Source organism: Cucurbita pepo, unplaced genomic scaffold (assembly GCF_057944985.1).
Source record: "Cucurbita pepo subsp. pepo isolate OVF unplaced genomic scaffold, ASM5794498v1 scafford_2, whole genome shotgun sequence".
Lineage (NCBI taxonomy): Eukaryota > Viridiplantae > Streptophyta > Magnoliopsida > Cucurbitales > Cucurbitaceae > Cucurbita > Cucurbita pepo.
This window is the reverse complement of record NW_028257907.1, coordinates 364,062-384,022: the sequence shown is the minus strand read 5'-3', so window position 1 is coordinate 384,022 and position 19,961 is coordinate 364,062. Positions and strand designations below refer to the sequence as shown.

The following is a 19,961-nucleotide window of genomic DNA, read 5'->3' as shown; positions in this document are numbered from 1 at the left end:
CATACTAAAATGACTGTTATTATTGGTATCAAACGAATAACAATTCATATCAGCTAAATCTTCCAATTGATAATTAGGCCAGAGAAAGAACTTGAATTTATTTTTATATCTATCAACATGTTTGCTACTTTTATCTAAAACTTGATCACGAATTTTTCTTATTTGCATTGTAAAATTATGTATTTCTATGGATATCATTTCTATTTCTAGAATTGAAACAAAAACATGTGGATAAATTTCAAATATTGAGGCGCATAAAAGATATGGACCAGCAACTAAAAATGATAGATCCAGTACAAGGCATTTGGTCTAATGGTATGATTCTCGCTTCGGGTGCGAGAGGTCTCAAGTTTGATTCTCAAAATGCTCCCAACAATTATATAAAATTGAAGCATGCAATATAATAAGATTTGAAATAGGTTTTTTTTAAACCTTGAACCAAGAAGTAATTGAGATGGATATTTGGAAAGAAAAAAAAAAAGGAAGCTATATTTAATTATAATTTACAAGTGTCTTTATAACATGTTAATTGAAGAGAGCAAACATTAAGAATAAACACACAAAGGAAACTTGTGTTTGTATGATTCTCTTCAAATCTTGGAGACTATGAGGATTCCTCTCCTTTCTTGACATAATGACTTACTTTTTCGGGACTTGGACCATAAACAGTCATCTACTCTTACTCCTACTCCCTTCTCTAAGAATCAACATAGCATAATCATTCCATGAAGGCCGAGGTAGTCTTATAAAAGAAGATGAGGCTACCACTTTCAAATCATTCCATGAGGACTTGAGAAAGTTTTGTAAAAGAAGATGAGGGTACCACTTTCTATTGCAGAATTTCTATGTGAATAGAGAATGAACCATATTCTTGGGAGACAAGATAGAGCCTCGAGCCTAACTTCAAAGGCATTACACAAATTGTTCTATGATATTTTTTCTAGGAACTCTTTGTTATGTTGTCCGTTGAAGGTTTCAGGAAAGGGACACAGATTCTCTATTGCACCGATCTCCCAATAGAAGTTTTACCTAGGTCATCTATCGTCACAACCCTTTTAAGGAAGATGCGCCCAAATAACCATTGAACAATAACATTTAAAGAAGTTTCAGAGAGCGAGAAGAGGATTTTGATAGAAGTTGCCCTAGGTAAAACTTCTTTAAATGTCTTAGCCAATCATGACCTCATAATGAGGAGTCTCTTGGACAACAATAACATATGGACAACAAATGTCTTAGCCAATTGTGACGGTCATGATTGCTCAAGGCGTGTCGCCCAAATAATCGGTAAACAATAACATTGCACAAATAACCGCCTTGGACAACAAATCGTTTACAAGAATGGCTGAGACATGCAACATGCAACCACAGGCAACACGCCTTGGGCAATCATGACTATGACATCTGCCCCCACACAATTTATTGGATGAGGCTGACTTTAGGTCTCTCGATGCCCTTCCAGCTGATCTCATAATGAGGAGTCTCTTCCAACCTACTAGGTGCTGTTGAAATCACTTCTCGGTTTGTTGAGTCTCCATAGTATTGTCACACCAGTTTTTGGTTCTTGTTGCTTTGAACTCGAAGTTTATCTGAACTTAACTTATATGAACTCTTTATTTTTCTTGAAATTATTGTGGTTGACGCTTCCGACTGACCTTTCTCTTCATCCGTCTAGATGATATTTCTGTGTGAACAGGTGTTGCTTCAGTGGTTTGTTTCTGTCTCCCTTCTTCAGTATCTAACCTTGTTTTTGTCTCTTCTGGTGGGGATAAATCTATTATCTGACCTTGTTTTGCGTCGTGGTGTTCATGTAGTGGCAACAAGGTTTCTATTGAGGTTGGCTCACTCGAGCTCCCCTTTTTAATTACAACAGTAGCAGCAAGCGTAGATTCATCATGGCTATGATTCTTTCTCAACTGTAGTATCGACATCATTTTCAACCCTCTTGGTTGATGGATGTTTTTCTGATGATCATCGGGTTAGACTCCATTACTACTAGACATTTTGCTAGGGGCATGTAAATGACTTTGTGTTTCAGCAGGACGTTCATTCCTGACACGACGTCGAAGTCATCCATTTCAACTATCACTAAACAATTTGCCTAGTCCAAGGCTCCAGCTTGATTAGAGTTCTCATTGTGACTCCTAAGACAGGTAAAGCTTCCAATTTGACGGCGTTCATCTTTCCTGTATCTTGATGCCAAAGGATGTTAAAATATTTTGCATCTGTCTCCATCATGAGTTGTGGGTGGCTCTAGAGTTGACAATCGTGTTCCTTACTACTTTGTGCTTTACCCAAACCTCGACATACATAATATATATATATATTCATTTAACTATAACACATATGGTCCATGAAAGAATTGTAACTCTTATGCTCATTAATATTATAATGGCTACTACCTAAATTATAACCTAAAGTTGATAATTGATGTCCAATTAGCCAACCCTAAATTTGTAATCATTGTGGAGTGATTGAAATTACAATGGAAGTAGTTTAAACTCCTAGTACCTTAAAGGAAGTTGGTCTCTTCTAATAAAACACGAAGTTCTCTTTAATATCATTAATACAATTATGCTAGACATGAAACTACAACTGCGTTCAATTTAACTCCATTTTATTGTCATCTTGAATGACGTGTGAATATATATTCTTGAATTACCTTGATATTTCATATTAGTTAAGCTTTTTGCAAAATCACAATTAGACAACAACAAAAATGAACTTTGGTCTGTTTATTATTTTAAAGAAAATTTCTTTCTCCATCTTATTCCTAATAACTCTGCAACTAAATTCATATTATGTTAAGAAACAAATTTTTTACTCGCAAGAAGTAAAATATGCAACTTTAACTAAAATTTCATCTAAACAAATTTTATTGCCATACAACATAGATGACAATTATAGCCTTCAAACAAAAACTAGAGTAGTTGTGGTGAACGGGATAGAAACTCTAGTGTTCATCCATAATATACAACCACTACCTAAATTATGACCTAAAAATTTGAAAACATAAGTTGTAGTTGAAAATTACATAAAACAATCCCCTAAATCAAAGAACTCGTGTCTAATTAGTAAACCCTAAAGATAGTAGCTAACATAGAGTAATTGAAGCTCCACATGAAGTAATTTAAAATTTCAGTTACTTAACTAAAGTTTATCTCGTCTTTAATGAAGCATGAGTTGCACTTAAGTTCATGAAATATTTATAGACTCCAACTCTTAGTACTATTAATGCAATTATATTTCATATGAGTTTGTCATAAATCAAACTATGGTACATTCAATACAACTTCATTTTCTTGTCATACGAAGCAAAATAGAAGAATTAAATCAAACAAACTGACGAACTGAGCCGAATAAATCCAACCCAACCTAAACTGATTAGTTTGATTCATTTGTTGGGTTGTAGTTTATTCGATAACACTTGCATATTAGAACAATTCAACATTACATGCCTTACTTACAAGTAAAATACTAGACCATCAACTTTTTGTTTTATAGTCCAACAACCGCTCAAGAAAATAGATTTCAAACTTGAGAGAAAAAAATATATTGAGTAGGAGTTAAAAATGTTGCATTTTTTTTAGAAAGGGCATTTGGTCTAGTGGTATGATTCTCGCTTAGGGTGCGAGAGGTCTTGAGTTCAATTCTTGGAATGCCCCTATGTTCATTTCTCAAAAGATGAGCCTTAGAGAAAGATAATGCTCTTATTAATATCACTTACTTGTGTACTCCACGATATATGTCTATAGTCCATAATAGGGCATTTGGTCTAGTGGTATGATTCTTGCTTTGGGTGCAAGAGATCTCGAGTTTGATTCTTGGAATGCCCCTTCAAAAGATAAAAATGACAAAAAAAACAAAATGAAAGGCATGTGGTCATCTGTCACCTTCCTTTCTAGGAACTTTTCAGTCAAATAGGTCTAGGAACTTTTCAGTCAAATAGGTCATCTGTTGTCACCTTCCTTTCTAGGAACTTTTCAGTCAAATAGGTCATCTGTTGTCACCTTCCTTTCTAGGAACTTTTCAGTCAAATAGGTCATCTGTTGTCACCTTCCTTTCTAGGAACTTTTCAGTCAAATAGGTCATCTGTTGTCACCTTCCTTTATAGGTCATCTGTTGTCACCTTCCTTTCTAGGAACTTTTCAGTCAAATAGGTCATCTGTTGTCACCTTCCTTTCTAGGAACTTTTCAGTCAAATAGGTCATCTGTGGTCATCTGTTGTCACCTTCCTTTCTAGGAACTTTTCAGTCAAATAGGTCATCTGTTGTCACCTTCCTTTCTAGGAACTTTTCAGTCAAATAGGTCATCTGTTGTCACCTTCCTTTCTAGGAACTTTTCAGTCAAATAGGTCATCTGTTGTCACCTTCCTTTCTAGGAACTTTTCAGTCAAATAGGTCATCTGTTGTCACCTTCCTTTCTAGGAACTTTTCAGTCAAATAGGTCATCTGTTTTTCAGTCAAATAGGTCATCTGTTTTTCAGTCAAATAGGTCATCTGTTTTCAGTCAAATAGGTCATCAAAGGAACTTTTCAGTCAAATAGGTCATCAAAGGAACTTTTCAGTCAAATAGGTCATCTGTTGTCACCTTCCTTTCTAGGAACTTTTCAGTCAAATAGGTCATCAAAGGAACTTTTCAGTCAAATAGGTCATCAAAGGAACTTTTCAGTCAAATAGGTCATCAAAGTAACTTTTCAGTCAAATAGGTCATCTGTTGTCACCTTCCTTTCTAGGAACTTTTCAGTCAAATAGGTCATCAAAGGAACTTTTCAGTCAAATAGGTCATCTGTTGTCACCTTCCTTTCTAGGAACTTTTCAGTCAAATAGGTCATCTGTGACCAGTCAAATAGGTCATCTGTTGTCACCTTCCTTTCTAGGAACTTTTCAGTCAAATAGGTCATCTGTTGTCACCTTCCTTTCTAGGAACTTTTCAGTCAAATAGGTCATCCTTTCTAGGAACTTTTCAGTCAAATAGGTCATCTGTGACCAGTCAAATAGGTCATCTGTTGTCACCTTCCTTTCTAGGAACTTTTCAGTCAAATAGGTCATCCTTTCTAGGAACTTTTCAGTCAAATAGGTCATCTGTGACCAGTCAAATAGGTCATCTGTTGTCACCTTCCTTTCTAGGAACTTTTCAGTCAAATAGGTCATCTGTTGTCACCTTCCTTTCTAGGAACTTTTCAGTCAAATAGGTCATCTGTTTTCAGTCAAATAGGTCATCTGTTGTCACAATCCTTTAATCCTTTGTTCTATTGTCTGCAATCCTTTGTTCTATTGTATTCTTTCTAGGAACTTTCTTTCTAGGAACTTTTCAGTCAAATAGGAGAAAGGTCATCTGTTGTCACAATCGCAATCCTTTGTTCTATTGTATTCTTTCTAGGAACTTTTCAGTCAAATAGGAGAAAGAACTTTTCAGTCAAATAGGTCCTTTGTTCTATTGTATTCTTTCTAGGAACTTTTCAGTCAAATAGGTCATCTGTTGTCACAATCCTTTGTTCTATTGTATTCTTTCTAGGAACTTTTCAATCAAATAGGTTATCTGTTGTCACAATCCTTTTAAGGAAGATGCGCCGAAATAACCGATGAAGAAGTTTCAGAGAGCCATAGGTTTGAATCCTGTCACCTTGATGTGTTATTCTCAGGGGCCGAAGTGCAAAGCCCCGTAGTCTATCCGTGGTCAGGAAAGTAGGCATGTTGTCCACTGTCGTCACATAGGTCATCTGTCGTCACAATTCTTTTAAGAAGGATGCACCCAAATAACCGATGAAGAAGTTTCAGAGAGCCATAGGTTCGAATCCTGTCACCATGATGTGGTATTCTCAGGGGCCGAAGTGCAAATCCCCGTAGTCTTTTCGCGTATACGCAATCTCGAAACCAAATTAGCTCAGGGACTATCTCCTCAACCCTGGCGAGTATGAGTTCTTGGTAAGAGAGAATGTCGAATGAGAGAGACATTCGATTACGGCAACATTCGCAACTACCAAAGTGCACTAAACCTAGTAGAGATCTTCGACCTAACGATAATGGTACTTCAAGCCCATTTAATCAATCCGCTTTGTACCTTATTGTTGACCGAATCGGATGCACGCCAGGCCTAAATTCTCTCTCAATCACCCGGAGACGAAAGGAAGATCAGATCCGAAGTTTACGAATCGAAGAAAAGTGGATCTGAGTTCTACACGCTTTCATTTTCAAAAACTTCGCTTGCCTACGGTACTTTATTCAGGATGTGCAACAATACGGTCATCTCTCAGCCGTGTATAGAGAATTCCTTGATCATTTCCTTGGCGGATAACACAAATGAAATCGCTTCCCTGACCGCCCATCTTATGAGTCCATTCTTGTCTTGTTGGTTTGTTGTACTATTCTATACCTCTCTCGATTGATAGAAAGACGTTCGGGAGCTGGGAGGGCCTATCGTGAGGGAACTTTCCTTTTCACGGTAGACAAAGGTAAAGCGGGAGCTGCATATGTCCACTGTGATCAAGGCAGAGCGACTCCATCTTTAAAAGATGTTGGTTTTATCAAAACTGTTAGATCCGCTTTCGTTAAAGAAAAAATAGGAGCTCTTGGTTTGGCTGATGTCGATTCGTATCGCAATGCAGACTCGACTCATGATGAGGATTCTGCTTTTCATATTGCTGCTATGAGCCGAAAGAGCTGGTAAGCTATCTCGCTAAATGAAAGGAAAAAGCACGTACGCGTTGACCTTGTTACAAGGGGCGGGGGCCAGCCAAAGAAGGTTAGTCGGACTAGGTTAGGACCCTGATCCGGTTCAGCTATGTTCTTCCATGCGAGAATGTATGCGTATCGGTATCCTCTTTAGGACCGGTTGCTTCCTCTTTTTGTTTATACATTTGGAGAAACCTGCTAAGCCCGCCTTTCTTATCAGGTGTGATTCAATCTTTCAGCTCAAACTTTCCTATCGTCCCACGGAAAAGGTAGGAGTACGACTACCTATTCCTTTTCTTTCTCGAGCCAAGGGATCATTCAGTTTCTACCAAAAAGATCACTATCTATTAGTTGCCGTAATCGAATGTATTTCTCATTTCACGTTAGCTCCTCCAAGAGTTTCCTGGTCCGTAGTAGATGAAACCTTGGACTTCTATCGGACTTATAGCATTGCCTGGTGAGCTCGCCGTTGAGGGTTGGCCTTACAGGAGATTGAGCAGCCTTTCTTTCCCTACCTGGTATGCTTTCCCGCTTATTGTGCAACTAACCAACTAGCCAAAGAGAGAGGGAGAGGGATCATGTCAATCAATTTGTATGTGCAGTTTGTCCGTCCTGTACTTGCCTGCTTCGCTTTCTTAGCCAACATCTCAGGTTTCTCCCGAACCAAGAGGTCCTGCTTATCCATACCCAAAAGTCACACTTCCAGCCGAAAGACTGATTTTTTTCATAAAGTCGGTTCATAGATCAAGAAAGAATGAAGCTGCTTACAGGGACAGTCATGCGATACGTCTTTTCATACTCACCTTTTCTTTAACCCTACTATCAACCTAGCGATTCTCGCTTGTTGCTTTAAGGGGGCTCCCCACTGTAGATTACTTGGATTGGTTCTCGCGTCCTTGTGCCAAAAAGGATGGGCGAGTTTGGTTTGAATGTTCATCGATTGGGTGGATCCATATGCTCCGGGGGGGGGGGGGTGAGACGAGGTGTAGCGCAGTCTAGTCAGCGCATCTTTTTTGGGTATGTTGTCCGCTAAAGGTTTTAGAAAAGGGGGTACAAATTTTCTACATAGGTCATCTGTGGTCAAAATCCTTTTAATTTGTGGTCACAATCCTTTAAGGAAGATGCTCCCAAATAATCGGTGAAAATTAGCCTTTAAAGAAGTTTCACAAAGCAAGAAGAGGCAGAACAGAGAATAGGAGTGAGTCGTGCAAGGAAGAAAGAACTAGTAGGTTTAATTTGGGTTCGTTTGAACTAAAAAATGAACCAAAATTTTTCAAACGAACCCAAATTTAAGACTCACTAGCCCAAAGTCCATATGTGGTAAAAAAAAAAACTTTCCGTGGCCCAACCCTTATTCGCAGTCCGCATCCAACAATTTCTTTTTCAACCTACACGTATGCTCGAGGCCAAACTCACGTAACTAGTCAGAAGATGCGGCCCACAACTGAACGGAAGACAAGTGTCACAATCGCACTCTTGCAGTAGTGAGACAATGATTATGTGACATTTGTTCTAATCCAATGAACAAGTCAACCATGCAAAATTTAGACTGAACGAACAATAGCAGTGTATTCTCGAATCACGTTTAGAAGAAATATTTTAGAAAACGTGAGCGAGGAAATACATTCAAAACAATTTCAAATAAAGTAATGTTATAAGCTAAAAGTGAAGAAACAACAACTGGTCACGTTCTCCTATAGTACATTTTAGGACATTTTAGTCCTGATGGGTGTAGATATGATTTTGAGGACTAATCATACACCCCGTATTGGCACAACAATAATAGTAAAGGCCTATCTAAGATGAAAGCAAGTAAAACGTGTTTGGAATGAGCATGCCACCATGAACCACAAATCGTTTACAGGAATAGCTGAGACATCTAACATGCAGCCACAGGCAACATGCCTCGGCCAATCATGACCGCGACATCTGCCCTTACACAATTTGTCAATATCTCTATCAACCGGCTCTTCATAAACTCAACGTTGTAGGATGAGGCCGACTTTAGGTCTCGCGACGCGCTTCTAGCTGATCTCAGTATTGAGGAGTCTTTTCCAACCTACTAGGAGCTATTGAAAATCACTTCACGGTTTGTTAACTCTTCAAGTCTTCTCTGTTGGTGTCTTTCCTACTTTCTTCGCTTGAAACAATTTCTTCTTTGCATGACGTCATACGACCCCCTTTTACTTGATGTTTTCTTGGTCGGAATAATAACATTTCAAGTTACTTACGTGGACAACATGGTTAGTCTGTATCCATAGGAGCAATTGGATCCTATATGATGTCTTCCTTATCTTGTGGATAACTTCGACTAGTCCATAGAATTTTCGCACCAGTCTTTGGTTCTTGTTGCTTTGAACTCAAAGTTGATCTAAGCTTAACTTATCATAACTCTCTATTTGCTTTGAAATTATCGGGGAAAGTACAGGGATCAATACCTTGCATCTCCAATTGAATCGATTACTAAATATATTATTTCTTTTCAATTTTTTCTTATTTAGGACATAATGAGCCGGGATAGTTTTTCATTTTCAGATGACGAGATGTTTAGGACTTTGTGACATAAGAATTGTGGGGATATAGCTTAGATGGTAGAGCACTCGCTTTGCATGTGAGAGTTATGGGGATTGATACCCTGCATCTCTAGATTTTCTTCATTTTCACTATTATTGATGATGGGAAATTTAGGGTTTTATGATGCAAGAATGGTGGGGATGTAGCTTATGATGGGAAATTTAGAGTTTTATGATGCAAGAATTGTGGGGAACTAGCTTAGATGGTAGAGCTGATTTAGCATGCGAGAGGCAAAGGGATATCCCCATCTCCAAAAGAAACTATTTGTTATTAATATTTTACTTCTATTCAACCTTTCCTTATTTATGACATAATTAGCGGAGATATTTTTTCATTTTCACTAGAATTGATGACGGGACATTTAGGGTTTTCTGATATAAGTATTGTGGGAATGTAGCTTAGATGGTAGATTGCTTGCTTAGCATGCAAGAGGTATGGGAATGGGATCGATACCCCATATCTCCAAAAGAAACTATTCGTTATTACTATTTTATTTCTATTCAATTTTTCCTTATTTATGACATAATGAATAACGTTATTTTTTTTTTTTTATTTTCCTTATTATTGATGACGAGATGTTTAGGATTTTGTGACATAAGAATTTTGAGGATATAGCTTAGATGGTAAAGTGTTTGCATCAAATGTGAGAAGTACTGGTATCGATACCATGCATCAACAAAGGAAATGATTACTAAATAAATTAGTTCTTTTAAAATTTTCCTTACTTACGACATAATGAGCGGGGATAGTTTTTCATTTTCAATATCATTGATGACGGGAAGTTTAGAGTTTTTTTATGTAAAATCATGGGAATGTAGCATGCGAGAGATACGGGGATCGATACCTCGCATCTCCAAAAGAAACTATTTGTTATTACTATTTTATTTCTATTCAATATTTCTTTATTTATGACATAATTAGTAGCGATATTTTTTCATTTTCACTATTATTCATGATGAGAAGTTTAGGGTTTTGTGACGTAAAAATTGTGGAGATGTAGCTTAGATGGTAGAGCGTTCGCTTTGCATGCGAGTTGTACAATTATTTAACCCGCATCTCTAAAAGAAAGTATTTAATTTGTTATTATATTTTTTCATTTTCACAATTATCGATGCCTCGCATCACCAAACCAAACTATTTGTTAATATTTTGATATTTTTTTATTTTCACTATTATTGATGATGTGACATTTAAGGTTTTATGATGTAAAAATCAAGGGGATGTAGCTCAGATGGTAGAGCGCTCGCTTTGCATGCGAGAGGTACGGGGATCGATACCCCGCATCTCCAAAAGAGAGAAATTATTTTTTAAGTATGAGTTAATTTAACATGTTATGTATAAGGTGGGTACGAGAGAAAAAGAAAAGATACTTATATAAGGATTTATTATATCATTATGGCTATATCATTTTTATAGACAAAAGAGAGTAATGTCCGAGAAGCACATATAGAGAGAGGACTCTTTGTAAGTAAAGAAAGCAATCTAGTAGTTATACTGCTACTTATGGAGAGGGAATTTGAAGAATTCCACAAAAGATAAGAGCTTATAGGATGGCGGTAGCGTCCGAGACCAATGAATGTTATTGTCATTTATAGCTTCTATCACAATAATATAAAATTTGGGGTCAAAGCCTATATGGGACTGAAAAGACCATTCACCACACGCTTGTAAATTAAATTATATCTACCACCTCTGAAATTTTCCACGGCAAACCTTCCAACAGCTTGCACTTCTTCATCATTGACATCCTTAATTGGAACTAGATTTTAAGGCAAATCTTCTCCACGACTCACTTTGGAACACGTTTATAGATAGTTTCAACAAACTTACTTTGCTCGTGAATACTTTGGAGTTCAATATTTATAAAAAAAAAAAAAAAAAAAAAATTATCCTCTCTCAAATATGGTTCGTTATTTGATTATTTTCTCTTGAGTGAATTTTAAGTGAAACACATTCTCTACCCAAGTAATTGTAAGATGCAAGCTTCACACTAAGAGGAATCAAAGTCCCAAGTATCAACGTCAATTTTTATTCTCCATGTCAACATAAATTGAACTTATTTTCGTGAAGATATCTATTTATAAAAGCAAAATATCTCAGGGTCACAAAAAAAAAAAAAAAAAAAAAAAAGAGATATAGATACTAGACATAAATATGATACCAAATAGATATGGTAACCTGTCATTCTTAAAAAACTAGGACACCGATATGACAATGATACATTAATTAAAAAGAATACGAAATTAATATTAACTTAATCAACAAAAATTTGTATTTTTTTTTTAAATTATAATCCAAATTAATAAAAAAATACCATTGAACTTTGCAATTTCTCTATAAAAAATATAATCATAATTATTTAAAAAAAAATACCGTTGAATTTTCAAAAAAAAAAAAAAAAAAAAAAAAAAAAAAAAACTTCAAAACTACTCTTTAACTTTCATAAGTGTTTAAAAAAAGATAGATGGGAGAAAATTGAAGGTTATTTTAGGGGAAGGTTTTCAAAATCAGTATAAGATCCTGAAAACATAACAAGAAGTAATATCCTAGCTTAAGGTCGTGATTAAGAACCTACTAGTAGGCTACTTACTAAGTTTTACTCACTCCATGTTTATCATTTTTTTTCAAGTAACTAAGAGTTGGTCGTGGATGAGAGCGGACTTTGGAGTGTGGGCCATGGACTAAGCTATGTTTTTAATCTAGTTTTTTTTGTTCTTCTTTTGAGTCTGCTTCTTATTTTGTGTTTGTAACGAGTATGTATATGTAACACCCCAAAAATGAAGGAAATTATCTCCCATAAGAATAAGCCACTCATGAAAGACTCAAAGGATTTAAGGAAAAAAATTAAAGGATTAAGCAAGAACAAAGGACTTAGTCAAGTCACTCGTGTACCCTAACAAGTGATTTCAAAGAGTTAAAGGCCTCTTGAAAAGGATTGGAAAGGAAAAAGTAAATCAAAAGGGCAAAAAAGTCATTTTATCAATTATCAAGAATCTTTCCGGATTTGTAATTCCTTATCTAGAAGGAATCTCAAGATCCAAAAAAAGGGAAAAATGATAAAAAAAAGTGATGAGAAATTTGTAGAAAAATTAAGGATTTTCCGAGAAAAATAATAATAAAATATTTGGAAAGTGGAAAATTACCAAAATACTCCTGGAAGAATGGATAATTACAGAAATGCCACTCTAATTAGAATAAGAGCATCTACCGTGACCATCCGAGCAAAATCTTTTGAACTCAAATCTCAATCGTCGGATCTCCTCAAAAATTTGAATGATCTAGAACGATCACGCACGGATCATCACATCCAACGACTAGTGTTCAAAGCCAAGGTCGGTAAGGCTATGATCAAAGTTGATATCTCCAAAAAATTATCTAGAAAGTTCGATCTCTAAATAACGAAATTCTGGAGCTCTCAATGTCGGTTTAAGCTCCTCCTATAAAGTCTTAAGTAGGAGCAACAATACGAAATAAGAATCGAGAAAGGTCGATCCCCCAATCGAAGACAATAAACGTTTAGATTATGGGTCTCCTACTCTCAGATTTCTTCCAAATTCGAGAGCAATCCTCCACCATTTCTCTTCTAACTTATTCCTACCGTTTCTCAACAAGATTACCCACAAGTTCTATGAAGGAATAGAGTGCTGAAAGTGCCTAGAAACCATTCCCGCAATTCGATCAGCCATTGAAGAACTTCAAGAAAAACTTGAAAATCCAATCCGAGGATACATGATGATTCGTCGAGCAAGAATGATTCCAATCAGTTTCTGCACCTCCAAGGAATGCTTCCATAGAAGACCACGAAGAAAAATAACCTCGAGAGCGTGCCAAATTGAAGGAAATAGGTTTCGAAATTAAATTGGGGATAAGAGTCAAAATTCCTATCTACGATCTCTTTTCCTTCCATTAAGGATTCCTCTAGCTTCAGAGGAAGAAGTTGAGTAAACTTGATGAAGGAATCGAGAGCTGAAACGTCGTAGAATAAGCTACCCACGTGATCGAAAATCTGGCGTTTCGAGTGAGTTGCATACCGAGAACGATTTCTGGAAATTAAGGTCCTACACTCAAAGACGTTCCTCCAAACCAATTCCTTTAGCCTGAAGATAGGATATGGAAGAGGTTCAATGAAGAAATAGGGCCTTGAAACCCCTAGAATCGGCTACCCAATAAGAAATCCTTTGTTTTATCTCAAGCGATAAATCAGATTTTGGATGAACTTTGGTAGCGAATATCTTACGCTACGATCCATGAGAAGTTATCAAATAAATCCCTCGCCCTTTCTTGTAACATCCATCTTTAAGTTTCACGAAGAAATCGAGGAGAGAAACGCTGTAATGTGGCTGTACAGGCCGAGTTTCAGATGGCGGCGACGCGAGCGCATCTTCTTCCTATTCAGAGGAAGAAAACGATGATACGGCCAGTTCAACTGAACTGTCCAAGTCAACTCAAAATTTGACCTTTTCTCGGGTTTTCTTAGTAGATCTTATTTTATGAAATGTTGTATGAATCCTTATCCCGAGAGGTTATATAATGTAATGAAGTTTGGGAGTTATTAGAAAACTGTAGTTAGCGAAACCAAGATATGGGAGAAAATGCTCATCATGATCCATATAACTTTACCTCCTAGGATAACTAAAGTGGTATCCCTGAAATAATAGATTCTCCAGATGTACCCTTGGTCTCTAATAGATACTACGTGCACAATATCATGCTGGGCTATTCCTAAGAACTTATAAGTTCCAAGCTTGACCCAAGACGTTATGCATAAACCTAGGATCACCAAGAATCCAAGAAAACACCTAGGTTAATGCAAACATCATGCTTAACAAGTTGCTAGGATCCATGCCTGAAGTAACCATTATCTCACTTCACGAAGTGTACCGCGAGGCCCCTATTTCTCTTTAGGTGGGATGCTATGGTATATGTACCATGAGTAGGATTCCATGATGAACTTATTATCTCCCTCACCTAAATGAGATTCCCTGCACCACGATTTGCTAGCAGGATGCCACGATTATGACAACGCCACCTATGCACTCATGGGGAGAAAATTAAGAGTTACTTCGGAAGAGTTTTCATGGTTAAAATACGATGCATGACATGACAACCTCTAAGGTTTAGTTCCTAAAAACGAAACAAGAAGTCATATCCTAGCTCAAGGCTTAGACATGCTCGAAATTACCAACTATTTTCTATAAGGTCTATTTTATATGACATGAGAATAAATTCAATTCAAGTTGGTTGGAGCAAGTTCGGAACCTAAAACTCATGCTAGTTATTATGGGTTCAAATGATTACGGAGGTCATGTTCATGAAGCCTTGGAAGGCATTGGAAGGCATGAAACGGAGCAAGTTCGAAATAACTCAAGAAAGTTACACCTTATGCCTCAAGAAAATTTGTGTTTTCGCATCGAATGCTAGGTAGCACCCTTTTGTTTTAAAATGTCTTGTGTTGTCGTTCCTTATTCTGTGTTTTCGCATCAAGGTCATTTCATAAAGGTCCTACTAGGAGTTGAATCTAGGTCGTTGGATTCAAAGTCCAAAGTGCTAACCACTACACCATAGAATCCCTTATAAAAATTTATTTTGGAATGGTTTTCCTATTTTATGCAGATTCCACAAGAAGAGAGATCCTATCACGAGTCAAACTCAAGTTATTGGATTCAAAGTTCTAGAGTTGTTTTATCTAACTCGTTGTGATCTTGAGCACCTTTAGAGTGGTTGCAGAAGTATCCCTCCAATGTTGATTGAAGCTCTTGGAGAACATGTAATTTTATATATTTCTTATAGTTAATTTATATATTGTTGTATATTACAAACAAATTGAAATAATACTTTACATCCCAGTCTTTCTTTCTTCCGTGCAAAACTTAACATGAAAACTATATTATTTCAATATTCACTCGAGAAACAAGGGGTTAAAACTATATTATTTCAAACTCTCCATTATTGCTTCTACTTTGCGTGAAAATGCTTCCACTAAATCATGTTGCTAACTAGGTTGTTTGATTTGGTTCAATTCTTGGGTCCACTAGATTGAATCGACCTAGCTCAATTAAACTCTTGATAATATAAAAATCATAAGTTTCTTAAATTACCTTAACTTAAAAGTTTAACCCCTAATTTTTTTTTTAGAATGTTTAGCTTTGTTTCTAGTTGATCTCTAAATGCTTAGAAGTATCTAATAAGATTTCTATTCAAGGAACTTTTCTCTATAAAAGATGTAAGACTTCAGGTTTATTATTAAGGAATTTCAAATGCGTGATTTGATATATCATAGATGACAAAAATATTTATTTGTTTCAAATATCTTATGTTGACCATTCTTTTTTGTCAAGTATTTTGAATATTATGATTGTGAATTACTAATGGCATTAGATTGAATCTCATTAATAACAATATCCCAAAACTCAGGTAAAGATGACATCAAAATTAATACTTTAATTTCATCTTCAAAATTTATTTCCACTTGACTCGGTTGACATGTAATCATAATAGTCACCCGTGCACAAATATTTACAACTTTAAAAGGTAGAAATTATAAGGAGTACAAGAGAAGAGTGCTTAAAATAGTTTCAAAATATAGAAAAAAAATAGTAGGAATTGGTCAAAGTCAACATCCATGGATCACTTATGGATCACTTATGGCACAGCACAACACAGATGAGGGTAACATTTTTTTATTTCTCTACTATATTAGGCCCTTTGGTTTATTGGCCTTACAAGATGGAGACATGAAGTTTTCTATGTTTGAAATAAATTTGGTTTGATTGTTTTTGGGTTAGCATTGGTACCATCAAAACTTATTTATTTCTTTGAAATGTTCGAGTTTACAATTTACATGTTTTCATTTTTCTACTTTGTCTGCCTGCATTTAGAAATGAAGCAAAATTAGTCTGAGGGTTTTAGGCAGATTGTTATAATTCTAATTTTTAACTAAAAAAAATTAGTCTCGTTGTCACCCTTAAAACTACCCTATAGGTATAATCGACCTATTATCTGTTGGCTTTTTTTCCTTAATCTTTTGATGATAACAAACCTACCTTCAATTATTAACAATTCTCAGTATTTTTGTCCACAGTGTAAGGTTGGGAACAACGATTTCAACGTCTTTTTTGGTTCACTCAAATTAGAGATAAAACGAAGAAGTTCCAGTCAAAACAAATACCCGACGTGATGATGTGGTGGCAAAATTGACACTATGGACCAATCAAATTCAAAACAAGATACCTGACGTGATGATATGGTTAAAACTAGTTGTTACTTTTAAATGAAAAAAAAATTATAATGATTTTATTTATGAAAACGAGTTATTACTTTTAAATGGAAAGAAATTATAATGATTTCATTTAGTTTTCATAAAGATACATGTGGTCTATAATTTTTTATGATAAATTTAAAAATAAATAAATATTATTTTTCGTGTTGCACGTTTCGGTTCACGTTTTAGTGGTCCGTATCAATTCCTATTTTTACAACTTGATCGCTATTTAAACTCATCACCTATTAGTATTTTTCACAGCACAACACACAGAACATTTGTTTCCTCGATCTAAATTTTTTTTAAAAAGCCTCCATTGTTGCTCCCTACAAAACTTCCGATTCTATTTTTTTTATCTTATTCCTGAGAGAGATGTCTATTATTTAAGAGTATTGTGGTGTGTTTCTATAAGATTTCAGACAATTGTACTGGTTTGATCCTAAGCCGTTGAAAGGATTGAGTTTGCTCTTGAACTCGTAAAAAGAGCGGTATACCGGTTTGATCCTGAGCTGTGGAAAGGATTGAGTTTGCTCTTCAACTCATAAAAAGAGCGGTGTACCGGTTTGATCCTGAGCCGTGGAAAGGATTGAGTTTGCTCTTGCAGTCGTAAAAAGAGCGGTGTAGCGGTTGGGCTCTGATCCGAGGAAAGAGTAAGAAAGTTTTATTCAAAGTTTTATTCAAATTCCCACTATAAAACTATGGTGTTATATTTTCTAACCCTTTTCCTATTTAAGTTCTAAATTATTGTTAAGTTTTATTCCATGGTATCAGGTTTAATTGTTATTAAAAAAAATTAATAATTAGATTATTGAAACCCTATTCACCCCCTCTAGGGTTGTCATATCGATCCAACATTATCCTTCCACCAATAGGAGCAAAGGCAACGTTACTATGTGAAAGTTTCATGTCATTTATTCAACAATAAGGGTGTTAGCATGCATTTGGAAATGAACCCCATATTTAAAAAATTTAGATAAAATAGAAAAGAATTGTTATCTCAAAGACAATGATACTATGTGAAACTAGCCTCAAGATGCTTCCTTAACTCTTAGGGGCGGTAAACCAACGGTTCCTTCACCCAAGACCCATGGCCCAACTCCCAACATGGAAGGGATAATCTAGAGAATCATTCCAAGAACCCTAACAGATGGGTTACAAACTCACATTATCAAGCTCGACAACAAACAATGTCGCCGGCAAACTTAGGAAGACTACATGAAATTACGAATATATCAATGTAGGATTTTTTAATTTACCGAATTTTAAAATGTTAAATTATGTGAAATTACTGGCAAAGAAGAATATTTTAGAGAGCTCTTCCTTTTTATTTAAGATTTTGATGTTAAAACAGGTTGAAAACAAAGTAAAATGTTTTCTCGAAATAAAAAAAGAATTAAAATATAATGAACATATATATTTACATTATATTCGAAATAGAGTTTATAGGTTCATAGTACAAAATAAGGGAAATGTTGAAAAAAATAATTTTAAAACATAAAAAATAGTTGGTGTTGTTTAATTGTAAGTTTTTAACCATGTTCATAGTGGGTACTTGGATACCACACTCTTTTCTTAATGTACATGGAATCGGTAATTATTCTTATTTCTTTTCCCTTTAGACACTCGGTGGTCGGAAGTAAATCGAACAAAGTGTCTGTCCAAAATAAAAGAGCCCAACCAGATTTGAATTGGTGACCTCTTAATCTGCAGTCAAATGCTCTACCACTGAGCTATGGACCCATTTTGCATGATTTTAACTTTAGTGACTCCTTCTACCGAGTGTTAATCCAAAAGTGTAAAAAGTGTCTGTCCAAAATAAAAGGGCCCAACCAAGTTCAAACGGGTGACCGGTCAAATTCTCTACCACTGAGCCATGGATCCATTTTGTAGGATTTTAACCTTAGTGACCCCGTAGACATAGTGTCGGTCCAAAAAGTGTAACAAATTTCTATCCTAGATAGAAGGGCCCAACTAGGTTCGAATTGGTCAACTCTTGATCTGCAATTAAATGCTCTAACATTGAGCTATGGTCCCATTTTGTATGATCTCAATCTTAGTGACCCCTTCTACAGATTATCGGTCCAAAAGTGACCCTACCGAATCGACTATGGACCAATTTTGTATAAATTGGTGGATTACCTATCGGGAATTAAACACAGGTCGTTAGATTCAAAGTCAAAAGTGCTAACCACTACACCATAGAACCACTCGTTAAACTTTATTTTGGCAGCGATTTTGATAAGCGTCAACAACACTTGATTTTGCAAAGCTAGAGGTCGTAGTATGCTTACATACTTTCACAACTATTGAGTCCATGCAAATGATTGGTTGGATTAGTATGAGTTTAAGAAGACAGAGGAGAGAAGAGAGACTTTGTTAGAAACTCACCTATAGGTAATCTCCCAAGATGTTTTCAACTTCTTTTATAGGTAGAATTTTAAAATCAAACCACAACAAAATTTACTTCTATCTAGCAAAATTATTTTTTTTTTGTTTGAAACAAGATTATAGATAAATTTAAAATCCAAGAAAACGGATCTGAGTTTGATATTATTTGATTTTGGGTATGGACACAATTAGCTGATTTCTTTTGATTACATTAATGAATGTATGTAGATGTTTAAAGTGTTGATCTTAATGGTTTTAGAAAATATCAACACATCATCAATATAAACTATCAAATTTTTTTTTAAAGGATTGAAAATATCATTCATAATCTTCTGAAATTCGGATGGAGCGTTTTTTAGCCTAAATGACATGACGTTCCCCTCATATTTTCTAATTGGACATTAAATGCTATTTTATATTTGTCCTTTTAAGAAATTAGAATTTTCCGAAATCCCAATTTTATGTCGAATTTTATAAAAACATTTGACTCTAAATTCTTTTTATCAAATCATTTTTGTTTTGGATTGGATATCTTATTTATTCTAAAACCTTATTCAAAGGTTTGTAGTTAATTACTGATATCAGAATTTCTTGTTACTTTTCACCATGTTGTTAACCTAAAATGTCAGAAATGACCATCTGCTCTTTGGAGACCTTATCAGCTTCCTCTGCAAAATATCACCTAAAATGTCACAGTATTTAGTGTTTGATACTTTTTGACTTAACCCTAGGGTTCTATTTACGGTGAACTTGTGATTATTTTTGTCAAATTATATATTTGAATACCTAATACATTAAGATATAATATCTTATTTAAATAATATTAAAATGTGGTAGAATATCATAATATATGTTTAATTAATATGAATATCATTCAAATTTCAAATATATATTTTTATTTAATGTTTATGATACACATAAATTATTTTAATATTTAACATATCAAATACGTTAATATGTTTTGATATTATACTTCAAGACTATAGGAACTTTCTCAGAGGACCTGAGAGTTACATCGACCCACAATGCATCTCATGGACGATGCAAAACTATGGTGGCGCTTGAAG

General features: G+C 35.3%; 2 non-coding genes across 2 annotated transcripts; one reads left to right on the top strand and one right to left on the bottom strand.

Annotated features, from left to right (window-relative positions):
• Positions 1-10,461: 10,461 nt before the first annotated feature.
• On the top strand, positions 10,462-10,534 carry TRNAA-UGC (transfer RNA alanine (anticodon UGC)). Its single transcript has one exon. It is a non-coding gene; the product is annotated as a tRNA-Ala (tRNA).
• A 7,640-nt stretch (positions 10,535-18,174) lies between these two features.
• On the bottom strand, positions 18,175-18,246 carry TRNAC-GCA (transfer RNA cysteine (anticodon GCA)). The gene has a single exon. It is a non-coding gene; the product is annotated as a tRNA-Cys (tRNA).
• Positions 18,247-19,961: the final 1,715 nt, after the last annotated feature.